We start from the raw sequence: 13097 nt of genomic DNA, 5'->3' as shown, positions 1-13097 counted from the left end.
ACAATTAAATAAAAAATAATCATAAAATAATTTGATAAATTAAAAAATATTTTCTAAAAATATCATATAATTATAAAAATAAATTATGAATATATATTTAAAAAAATTAAAAGTATTACATAATTGCATATTTAAAAAATCATATAATTTAATGATCATTTATAAATTTTATTCTATAAAACTTATAAAACTAATAATACATGTGATTATGTGAGACTTATAATAGAATTAATAAGGTGGTGTTTGTTTTTCTAAAAGATTTATTATTGTAGTTGTACGAATTATTTAAATTTCAGTATTGTAAAACTAAAATTATTTAAATCACAGTATTGCAAACTCTTTTAAGTTTAAAAAATCAGTTTATTTATATTTCAGTTTATTTTAACAGTCTGTAGACGTTAAAAAACAAACAGTCTTCTTCTTGCAGACTGCTGACCTTTTACCTATGCAAAAACAAACACCACCTTAGATGAGGTTTGTAGTTAGGATTGTTTTGAGTTCATTTTGACCAATTTTCTTTCTATTATAATGTGTTTCATGTTCACCGCACTAAATTATTGATGGGAACAATATGATTATGTTGGTCGTTGGTGGTTCACCCCTTCTAGTTTGGTCGAAAAACCATAATCAGTGGTGATGTTGTCGTTTGGCGGTGAGATCAATGAAGAGAATGAAGAAGGGTTATTAGGGAGAGTGAATGACTCGATATCCTCCCTCCTTGATAGACAATTGTTTATATGTTAACTCCTTATGTGTGCTGATGTCAGACTTAAGATAAATATTATTGTCTATAGATTGATAGAGTGAATAAATGCAGTCGCTAACAAGTAGATTTTGTTCTTGTAAGATCTCTTGGGTTTGTTTGTAATCTTATCAAGAGATAATGACGGGTAGGAGGGTTCAAATAACTCCGAATGAATAATATTTGACTCTGGAGGTTCAACAAATATAAAAAATAAAAAAAATTAACTTTTAATTATTATTGAATTTTTTAAATTAATAATTTAAATTAAATAATTTAAAAATATAAGAATGAAAAATTTATTAAGACGAAAGCAACATACATATATAGTTTTTGAGTTTGAACCTTTTAATCTAAATTAAATAGATTGGAGTTTTGGATAAGCTTTGAAATATGCGATGATCCCAACGAAAGGCGCGTTAATATAGGTGGTTGGCAATGATTCTGGAGCATTGGTCCGGTTATCAGGAAACTCATCCTTCATGTCTGGTCCTCCAACAATAGCTCCTGTAAGCAGATTAAGATTTTGAAATTTGAACTGAAAGCAAGGGTGTGTGGATGTTCACCAACGGAAGGTAAAGAAGAAGCCCGATGATGTATTCTCTGCGGAAACTTTCGACTAAATCCCACCATGTATGACATTCCCAGGGGGTTCTTTCCCAGTATATAATCCTCCTGCATCATTCAGTCTGTAAGCTTTTTCCCAGTATACTTCTAAAGAATTCATCTTCATTTCAACTTACCTTTCCTTTTGCAGCTTGCTCGAGGCTGGATGGTGTTGCGTCAAAAGTACCACACATAACTGTCCCACTGTGATTTTTCAGATACTGAGCGTAAACGAGAAGAAGAAACGAAAGATCCGTGGCGTGTTGCATGTTGCTTCCACCGGGTTTGAACGATAGCCCTCCTGAAGAGTATGTGAAAGACTTGTCAGGCGATTCCGGTAACATGCTGCACACGAATTTATTGGCTTGGGGAACGTAGGGATCGGAAGTTGTTGAGTTCATTACCCACTGCAAAACACAACCCAAAAACAAAACTCTTCTTCTTTATATATGCGATATTATGGTTTACTATTATAACTCGAATGGAAAAGGGGATAATTAGATGAGTAATCGGGATTATTTTACCCCGGAAACAAGCACATTAATACCGGCGTCCTTTGTATCCCATCCAAATTCAGCAAAGCTTCCATCAGCTTGTTTCGGTAGTTGTTGAACGTTGTTTCGAACAAAATCCCAGTACTTTTGTTCGTTTGTCACCTTAAACAACCACGCTGCTCCCCATATCAGTTCATCCTGCACCAGCAAAAACAAAAACAAGTCATTCCAAATCTTTATATAGAACGTGCTTTAATAAATTTCAGGATGGCGTACCAGATAGCCACTATAATCACAATAAAATGGGCAAACTCCTTCGCCCACGCTGTCTTTGTAGTTTCCTCGAAACTTATCGGCAAAATCAAAGACCTGAAAACAGTAAAACAATAGCTTGAAAATAGGCTAATAGTGAAAGGAAAAAGGAATGAGATAGTTTTGGGGTTTTCCCCATTAATATGTTTACCGCCTTTGCTCTATCGATAAGTGCTTTTGAGTATAGCTGATCAGCGGATTTCAATGCCAAAGAAGAGGCCGCAAGTGCAGCGGCAGTCTCGGCTGAAACTTCAGAGCCAGGGTGGGTTTGATAAACCACGTAACTGGTTCTTGGGGTGTCCATTTCTTTGGGCCTTTTCCAACTGTTGGGATATGGAAGTATGAAACTTAAACTAGAGAGGAAGACGAAAATATAAGAAGAAACTTTGGAATTGAATTGAAATGGTTCATCACTTATGATTCTTTATATAGGATTGTAAGTGACTATTAGAATGATTACAAAACTATTGATAACACATTTTCATCATGCATAATCATGTCTATTCACCATAATTAATCATATTCATTCGTGATGAATAGTTACACACTATCATTATAATAAACCAATGAAAAGACACAATTATTCATAGAAATGTAAATTAAATATTCAACACTCGCCCTTAATTTGAGTATTTCTTCGTCATGCCAATATTTTCACTTATTCTTCGAAAGTCTTAAAACTTGAGAGGTTTCGTGAAAATATCCGTAACTTGATCTTGAGTCTTCACAAACTTGAGCTTCACTTCCTTTTTGCCGATTTGTTCTCTAATAAAATGATATATGGTGTCGATATGTTTGCTTCAAGCATGGAGCACCGGATTCTTTGCAAGTTCTTGTGCAGACTTGTTATCATACAAATTTTAGTAAGTCCTTTTTGTGGTAAGTGAAGTTCTTTCACTAATCTTTTAAGCCAAATAGCATGACAAGTACAAGAAGTTGCTGCCACATATTCTGCTTCACATGTAGAAAGAGTCACAATGGGTTGTTTTTTCGAATTCCAAGAGATGCAACAATCTCCCAAGAAGAACACAAATTCGGAGGTGTTTTTTCTATCGTCAATGTCTCCAGAAAAACCACTATCACAAAATCCCATGAGTTGAAAGACATGAGAAGATGTGTAGAATAACCCATAATCAATAGTACCTTTTAGATAGCGAAGAATCCTTTCAGCGACCTTCAAGTGAGTTGATGTAGGAGCTTCCATATAGCGACTCACTATATCAACTGCAAATAGAATATATGGTCTTGTACAAGTCAAGTACCTCAAACTTCCCACAAGACTTTTAAAAAGAGTTGGATCTTCCTTTGTTCCATCATCGAACTTCGACAACTTTACTCTATACTCCATCGGGGTATCAACAGGATTACAATCGAACATTTTGAATTTCTTCAGTACTTATTTTGCATAACTCTTTTGCGAGATGAATATACCATCATCTGATTGTCCCACTTCTAGGCCCAAATAATAAGACATTTACCCACATCAATCATCTCGAACTCAAACGACATATGCTTCTTGAATTCTTCAATTAACTTGGGATTATTACTTGTAAAGACCAAATCATCCACGTAAAGACAAACAATCAAAATGTATCCACCATCGTTTGTTTTAATATCGAGTGCATGTTCACAAAGACAACGATCAAAATCATTATCTTAGAAATACTTGTCAATACGATTGTACCATGCACGAGGTGCTTGTTTCAACCCATATACTGCCTTTTTCAACTTTAGACATTTATCTTCTTATCCTCTAACTTTGTATCCAGTTGGTTGCTCAATATAAACTTCCTCTTCTAAGAAACCATTAAGAAATACTGATTTCACATTAAGCTTATGAATTTTCCACTTCTTTTAAGCCGCCAAGGAGATAATCAATCGAATGGTTTCAATTCGAGCAATCGGTGCACAGACTTCATCATAATTGACTCCATGCTTTTGCTTATAACCTTTAACAACAAGTCTTGCTTTGTATCTCACCACTTCTCCACTCGCATTCTTCTTTTTTCTTGAAAATCCACTTAACTCTGATAGCTTTATCATCTTTTGGAAGTTCCTATAACTCCCATGTATTGTTCTTCTCAATGGATTTTATTTCTTCATCCATTGTTAATATCTATTTCTTGTCTTTTACAACATCTTCAAAATTAAGTGACTCGCTATCTACCATTAGGCAAAACAAGTAATTAATATCTTCAGTGGAGCAATACAAATCCCTGATACTTCTAAATTTCTTTGGTCTTTCATTCGAATTTTCTCTGAAACTTGAGCTTTCACCAGAAGTTTCTTCATAGATTGGTTTAGGTGAAGGTGAAGTCATAGGTTTCTTCTTGTATGTCCCAATTCCAACTCGCATGTTCATCAAACTCAACATCACGACTGATAAGAATTCTTCTACTTCTTGGATTATACAGCTTGTAGCCTTTGGAGTTTGAGCCATAACCAATAAAAACATATTTAGAACTTCGATCATCAAGTTTGGATCTTCCTTGGTCGGGTACATGTGCATAGGCAATGCTTCTAAACACTCGAAAATGTGGCTTTATTCCGCTCCAAGCTTTTTAAGGAGTTACATTATCCACTTTCTTTGTTGGCGAACAATTGGACAAATAAGCTACACATGAAACAACTTCGGCCCAAAACTCTTTAGGCATATTCTTTGCCTTCATCATACTCCTGGCTATGTTAAGAATGATTCTATTTTTCCTTTCTGCAACTCCATTTTGTTGTGGCGATCTGGGTACCGTTAAAGGAAGATGGATTCTAAGTGTTTTGCAAAAGTCACTGAATTCATTAACAATAAATTCACCTCCTCTATCGGACCTTAAGGATTTTATCTCATAGCCACTTCCCTTTTCAACAAGAGCTTTAAAACTTTTAAAAACACCAAAGGCCTCAGATTTATGCTTTAAGAAGTAAACCCAAGTCTTTCTACCGTAATCATCAATGAAGATTAAAATGTATCTATTTTTACCGAATGATGGAGGAATAATTGGTCCACATACATCGGAATGAACAAGTTGAAGAGGCTCGGTTGCTCTTGATTTTGCTTCTTTTGGAAAACTCATCCTTGCATGCTTTCCTAGGAGACACACCTCACACAATTGGTTAGGGTGACTAATGATCAGAATTCCATTTAACATCTTCTTTTCTCAAAGCATTTTGAGAGCTCCAAAATTCAAGCGACCAAATCTTATGTGCAAACACCATGCATCATCTTCCACACTAGTCTTCAAGCACTTTGCATCAATCATCTTGAGATCCAATAAAAACATTCTATTCTTTGACATTGATACTTTAGCAACCAATTTCGCATATTGATCTCTTAACCAAAGACAATGATCTTTCATGTGAACTTCATAACCTCTTTCAAGGAGTTGTCCCAAACTCAAAATATTACTTTTTAACTTAGGCACGTAATAAACATCAGTAATAAGGCTATGGTTGTCATATTTTAGAGAAATTAAAATAGTATTTTTTTCCCTTGAATTTGGATCTTCGAGGAGTCTCCAAATGAAACATTGCCTTTAAATTTCTCATCAAGTTCTACAAAAACCTCTTTGTCTATGCACATGTGATTGCTTGCTTCATTGTCAAGATACCAAGTACTTGCATCATTGTTATATTCCTTCTTAAGTGCTAGCAATAAGGTTGGCTCTTCAACATCTTCTTGATCTTCAATGAGATTGACTCTCTCTTCATTTTTACTTTCATTTTGGCATTCCTAAGAAAAATGACCAAATTTATGACAATTCTAACATTTAATATTAGACTTGTCATACCTCATTTCATTTGATTACTAAATCTTCCTCTTCCCCTTGATCTTCCTTGATTTCTTAACGACGAACTTACATCATTTCTTGTACGATATTCACGAGCACTTCTTCCATATCATTGTCATACGCTCAATTTTTAAAATTTTAACCATTTGGGTTTTTGGAATAATTTATCTTTTAAATTTTGAAATGTGAAAATAAAGAATTTAGAGGCGGGTGATTTGAATCCAACTAATTTCGACTTTATTTTCAAGTTTTGAGTATGCTTAATGTGAAAACAATTGTTTAAATTATATTATTTATTAATTTTATATATTTAAATATTTTTTATTTAAAGTATGTATCTAACGTTTTCGATATTACTTTTTTAAGTTTTGATCCATCACGACTGTTAAAAAAATGTTAGTTGACACCTGTACAATGTATGCATAACTTATTAATATATAATGTATGTATGCATAATTAATAATATATAATGTATATTATATGAATAATTAATTAACACATAATGTCTTAATTGATATATAAGTATAATATGTGTATAAGTTATTAATGTATATTGTATGTATGCATGTATAATTAATTAGCATATAATATATGTAGTGGTAAATCGAGAAATATTTTTCAGGGTGGATACATATGTATTAATAACAAAATTTTTAGTGTATACTATATAATTTATATATATATATTATATAGTTAATATATACTAATGAACTATATACTATATAGTTTATATAAACTAATGAACTATATAGTTTATATATACTAATGAACAATATGAACTATATAATTTATATATACTAATGAACTATATAATATATAATTTATATATAATAATGAACTATATACAATATAGTTTATATATACTAATATATTATATAATATATAGTTTATATATAGTAATGAACTATATAGTTTATTAATATAATGATATTATATTAATATATACTTTATATATATCTATTAATATATTATAATTGATTTAATTTTTTTCATAACTTTTGAAATGAATGTAATTTATTCTATTTTTCAGACATGCTTCACATTTTATAATTATATTGATTTCATCCTTTTGTGTTCTTTACTTTAATTAAATTTTAATTCATTCATTTTCATATTTATTCAATTTAGTCATTAAATTTATAGTTGCATATGAATTTGGCTCATACTTATATCTTATTTATATTTTTGTAATTAACCCATAACTTTTAAAATGGGTATAATTTAGTCTTTTTCTATATTAATTTCAAGAGAAAATAACCTCAATGACCTAAAATACCTTATAATATACGATTTTAACCAACATTTTTTGGATTTGCGAAAATGACCAATAAATTCGCAATGCGATCTCAAATTCGCAACGCGAACTCTAATTTCGCAACCCATAAGTCAAATTTGCAACGCGATTTCCAAATTCGCAACACTGAATTTCAAATTCGCAACTGAATTTCAAATTCGCAACTGAATTTCAAATTCGCAACTGAATTTCAAATTCGCAACTCGATTTTCGAATTCGCAACACGAATTTAATTTCGCAACAGGTTTTAGTTTCGCAACACAAATGTTTTGGGTATATAACTACGCAGCAACAACAACTCATAACCTAAATCCCTAAATCGCAACTCATTCCATCTCCATCTATCACTCTCTCTGGCGACATCCATTCCTATATCCAAAGTGTTAGGATTTTCGGAAGCTCGAATCGAAAACTGGAACGGTTTGCAAAGAGGGGTCGGAACGGTTTTGTGTTTAGGGAGTAAGGAGATTGAAAGATAGAGAATTACACAACGATTTATAGTGGTTCGACTTTCTCAACCAAAGTCTATGTCCGCTACCTTAGCTCCCCACCAAGTATTTTCCAACAAATTCACTAATTTGTTCTTTCTTTTGAGGATAAAGAGTAACCTTACAAACTCCCTAGTTTTTCCGGGCTAAACTAGAACCTTTCCCTAGCTTTTACACGGGATTAGCTAGAACCTTTCCCCTTTACAAAATGATAAGAAATGTAAACAAGAAAACCTCTCTAAGCTAGGTTTTTACAAGAATTAAGCTCACAAGAACAAAATATTTACAAGAGAAAGATGAAATACGAATGAAAAACTCTTCTCTTGTGTTTGATTACTTGGATGGTTGTTCTCTTACTTCTTCAAGTGTCCTTAGCTTGTATTTATAGCTTGGAATGTGTTTGAAGTTGTATATAGTCGTTGGGGATGTTTTGGATCCGTTTGGGGATGAGAAACAATTAATAAAACAGCTTGGAGCGTGGGGAAATCGGTACCCCCTCATTGGGAATCGGTTCCTTAAGTGCAATCTGTTTTTGACCGTTAGACAGTGGGAATCGGTACCCCCCAGGGAGGAATCTGTTCCCCCTGGGGGGAATCTGTACCCCTGGGGGGATCTATACCCCTTGGACAATCTGATTTTTCTTGAAACCCTTTAAAAAGAAAGTATTTTTGGCTCGATTAAGGCTCGAAATACTTTGTAAAATTGTTTTAAAATAGTTTAAGTATAAAACACAATTTTACACTTTAGTAAGGATTAAAATGAACTTTGAAAGACTTGGAGTAATATTTTGATATTCGAATAATTACATCGAATATACTTAGAAAATCTTTTGTAAAATCTTAAAATTCATTTAACTTAATTTGTTATATCGAAACATCAAAATGTTTTCAACAATCTCCCCCTTTTTGATATAACAAAACATTTGAGTAATTTTAAGATTTTGAAATCAAGTTTGAAAAATTACTCCCCCTTACTTTAACACTTCTCCCATTTAAAACACTTTAACACTTCTCCCCCTTTTTGTTAAATCAAAAATACTCTAATCTTTGTTCAAAATAACTTTGGAGAGTAAGTAGTAAATTTGACATTTTAAAAAACAAAATCATTTGAAAAATCAAAGCTCCCCCTCAATAAATGCATTCCAAATAAAATTTAGTTTTAAGAACAAGACACTTAAACAAAATTGAATTTCAACAGAGAATAACAAACATGTTAGTAGCACATGAAATTCAATATATCCAAGACTAAAATACTTTATGCAATACCAATTGTTGAAATTTGATATCAATACCAATTGTTAAAATTAAGTGCATATGCATAAAGTTTTCCAAAAATGTTATGCATTTGAAAATTTTGATATAAATTGTTAGAGAGATATCATTTTCATTTAAACCACATGCATAAACATTCAAATTTAGGTAAAAAATTTTAAAATTTGTAAAATCAAAGTATTTGAAAAATTGATATCAATTGTTAGAGAGATATTAATTGCATTAAAACCAATTTTGACCAAAATTTTATTATGATGAACTAAAAATTCTTAAAAATTAATATAACTTTAAAATGTTCATCATAATCATCTTTTCAACATACATGAGATTAAAACAATGATGCATAATCATTTAAAACCAAAACTCATGCATGCTTAAAATCAAATGAGCAACCAAATAACCAAAATTAAAAGCATTAAGCTTAGAGGTTACCCATTCCTTTTTCATGTGTGGCTAGAGCATCTTGAATATCATAACTTTCATCACCATTGCTCCCATACACCTACAAGAGCCATTTAAGTAGATTTTGGTATCCAAATTGCTTTGGATCCTTGGACGTTAGTTTCAATGCCCCTTGTTCCTTTCGGAACCCATACTTGTCTAATTTTAAAACATTTTCCTTTCTTCAAAGGACAAGTATGTTCCTTATGACCATGAGAATGAAAATGTGAGCATATTGTCATTATTGAACTAAATGAATTATTTAAAATGATTTCTTTTTCTTTTGTTAAGCATTCAATCTTAACTTTTAAATCAAGATTTTCTTTTTCAAAACTTTCAATTTTTATTTTTGAAAGATCTAAATCCTTTTTCAAAATTTCATTTTTGCTTTCAAAATCTATTTTTGTTTTCAAAAGAAAATCGTTTTCGATTTTAAATTTTGAAATTATTTTCTTATATTTGGAGTTCATGGTCTCAAACTCTGAATTTAACCTATTAAAAGCATCTTGTAACTCATCAAATGTATATGAATTAAATTCATTTGAGTTAGAAGATACCTCGGGCTCTTCACGAGCCATTAGAGACACCACCTTTGTTGGTTCTTCTTTCTTATTTCCATGGATTTCCTCAAGCTTATTCTAAAGTTCCTTGGAACTTGAACATGAAGAAACCCCTTCATAGATTTCATGACCAAATGCACAAAACAACATGTGCATGGCATTGGCATTAAGTTGAGCTTTCTTACAATGATGATAGTTCACTCCATTGAAGTATGGAGGTTTATCGGTTGATAGGGAGTCTTCCACGTGGAACGAGCCGGAGGTGGAAGCCATCTTCTCGATTGTGTCGGGAATTGGTAGAGCTTCTTTTAGGATCGTATCAAGGTGGTTAAACCTTCTTAACGAGTTAGGCTCTGATACCAATTGTTATGATTTTTGGAAGCTCGAATCGGCAACCGGAACGTTTTGAAAAGAGGGGTCGGAATAGTTTTGTGTTTAGGGAGTAAGGAGATTGAAAGATAGAGAATTGCACAGCGATTTATAGTGGTTCGACTTTCTCAACCAAAGTCTACGTCTACTACCTTAGCTCCCCACCAAGGATTTTCCAACAAATTCACTAATTTGTTCTTTCTTTTGAGGATAACTCCCTAGTTTATCCGGGCTAAACTAGAACCTTTCCCTAGCTTTTACATGGGATTAGCTAGAACCTTTACCCTTTACAAAAGGATAAGAAATGTAAACAAGAAAACCTCTCTAAGGTAGTTGTTTACAGGAATTAAGCTCACAAGAACAAAATATTTACAAGATAAAGATGAAATAAGAATGAAAAACTCTTCTCTTGTGTTTGATTGCTTGGATGATTGTTCTCTTACTTCTTCAAGTGTCTTTAGCTTGTATTTATAGCTTGGAATGTGTTTCAAGTTGTATATAGTCGTTGGGGATGTTTTGGAGCCGTTTGGGGATGAGAAACAATTAATAAAACAGCTTGGAGCGTGGGGGGAATCGATACCCCCTCATGGGGAATCGGTTCCCTAAGTGCAATTTGTTTTTGACCGTTAGACAGGGGGAATCGGTACCCCCTAGGGGGGAATCTGTTCCCCCTGGGGGGAATCGGTACCCCTGGGGGGGAATCTGTTCCCCTGGGAGGATCTGTACCCCCTGGACAATCTGATTTTTCTTGAAACCCTTTAAAAAGAAAGTATTTTTGGCTCGATTAAGGTTCGAAATACTTTGTAAAATTGTTTTAAAATAGTTTAAGTATAAAACACAATTTTACACTTTAGTAAGGATTAAAATGAACTTTGAAAGACTTGGAACAATATTTTGATATTCGAATAATTACATCGAATATACTTAGAAAATCTTTTGTAAAATCTTAAAATTTATTTAACTTAATTTGCTATATCGAAACATCAAAATGTTTTCAACACAACGATATCCTTCCCCATCTCTATTTTTTTACATAATTTTATATTTATATAATTTTTCAATGATTTCTCTCCCAAATTATCAACTATCAACTTAATAAAGGTATGTTTTTCTCTAAGTTAGTGATGATATGTAGTTTATAGCTCATTTGTTTAGTAAATTAATTTATAATTTATAGAATGAAATCAACTAATGTTGATCATATTTGGATAGATTTGTGTTTTGGAGGGCTATGGGAGAATGTTCATGGTGTTTTACAATATGTGCCTTTACCCATGAATCTTCAACTAAAAATGTCATTAAAAAAGTTAACTTATGAAACTCTAATGTTACGTGTTGCAAAGAAATTCAATTTAGAGCCTCTAAGTGGATTTAGGTTATCTTATCAGAGAAAAGGTAAAGTTTATTTGTTAACCGACAATGAAGATGTTAAACGATTCATTGCTTACATTAGTGTTTCGCAAGAAGATGATGTTACATTGTATGTTGTTGAACCTAGAAGTAGTGAAGTTGGCTCAGTAGCGGGTAGTAATCAACTAAGTTCTTCAACCCCAGTTTATGGTGCTCACAATGTACAACGTTGTTATCAACCTCAAAATTTAATGGTTCCACCACAATTTCATCACCAAGAAAATTTTGTTTCACCACATTTCCAATACCAAACACAATCTCAAAACCCACAACCATTCCCTAATCCAAATCCCAATCAACTTTCAGCACCAAATTCTGGTTTTCGTATTAACCAGTTAGACGATGATGAGCCAACAGAAAAAAATATGAGTACTAGTCAGTATTCGAAATTTGATCTTGGTCAATACCCAGACTTTGATCTTGGTTAATACTCAGATTTTGATGATGTTTCAGAAGAAGAAACAGACCATGCTTGTAATGATTTTGATATTGGTCAATACCCGAATTTTGATGATGAAACAGCCGCTGTCGAGGAAGATGTTGTTGATGATAATGAGGAGGAAATTACGACTGTGAATGAACATGTTGAACATCCATTCTGTAATTCATATAACCCTGAAGAAGAAAAAGAAGAAGAAGAAGTCCCCAAAGAAAAGAAAAAGAAGAAAATACCACGGGAGTATAACTGGAATATGCCAGAATTACTTCAGATACCGGAAGAAGATGTGGTAAAGATAGCAGTTGATTGTTACACAAAAATCATTCGTATCAAGAAAGATGATTGTTTTGATACAAAGGAAGACTTGAAGATAGCTTTGTATACGAAATGTGTGGAAGATGGCTATCAACTAAAAGTTAACAAATCAAGTAAAGATCATTTCGAAACAAGGTGTATGATTGACAAAAATTGTACGTGGCGTATGATTGCAAAGAGGATAAAAGATTGTGAAATGTTTCAAGTTAGGACTTTTATTGACAAACATACATGTTCAAGAACCCAAGTTTTTCCTCACCATAGACAAACAAACAAAAAGGTGTTGGGATGTTTTCTGGCTGAGTTAATGTTTTTGAATGGCAGGGTATATCGGGGACATGAATTTATGACTGACATGAATGCTCGGTTCAAGATTAGTATCTCATATTCTCAAGCTTGGAGAGCCAAATGTTATGCCTTGGAATTGTTTAGGGGATCACCAGAAGCATCGTTTGCCCAACTGTCGGCTTATTGTTACAATTTAAAGCTGAAAAATCTTGGGTCGGTAACTCATATCAAAACAGATAGAGATGGACGCTTTAAGTTGTTGTTTATCACCATTGGTGCTACGGTT

General features: G+C 32.6%; 1 pseudogene; it reads right to left on the bottom strand.

Moving 5' to 3' along the window:
• Positions 1–1072: 1072 nt before the first annotated feature.
• On the bottom strand, positions 1073–3502 carry LOC120163095 (annotated as a pseudogene).
• Positions 3503–13097: the final 9595 nt, after the last annotated feature.

This window comes from Hibiscus syriacus, unplaced genomic scaffold (assembly GCF_006381635.1).
Source record: "Hibiscus syriacus cultivar Baekdansim isolate YM2019G1 unplaced genomic scaffold, ASM638163v2 tig00111427_pilon, whole genome shotgun sequence".
NCBI lineage: Eukaryota > Viridiplantae > Streptophyta > Magnoliopsida > Malvales > Malvaceae > Hibiscus > Hibiscus syriacus.
This window is presented reverse-complemented; position numbering and strand designations above follow the sequence as displayed.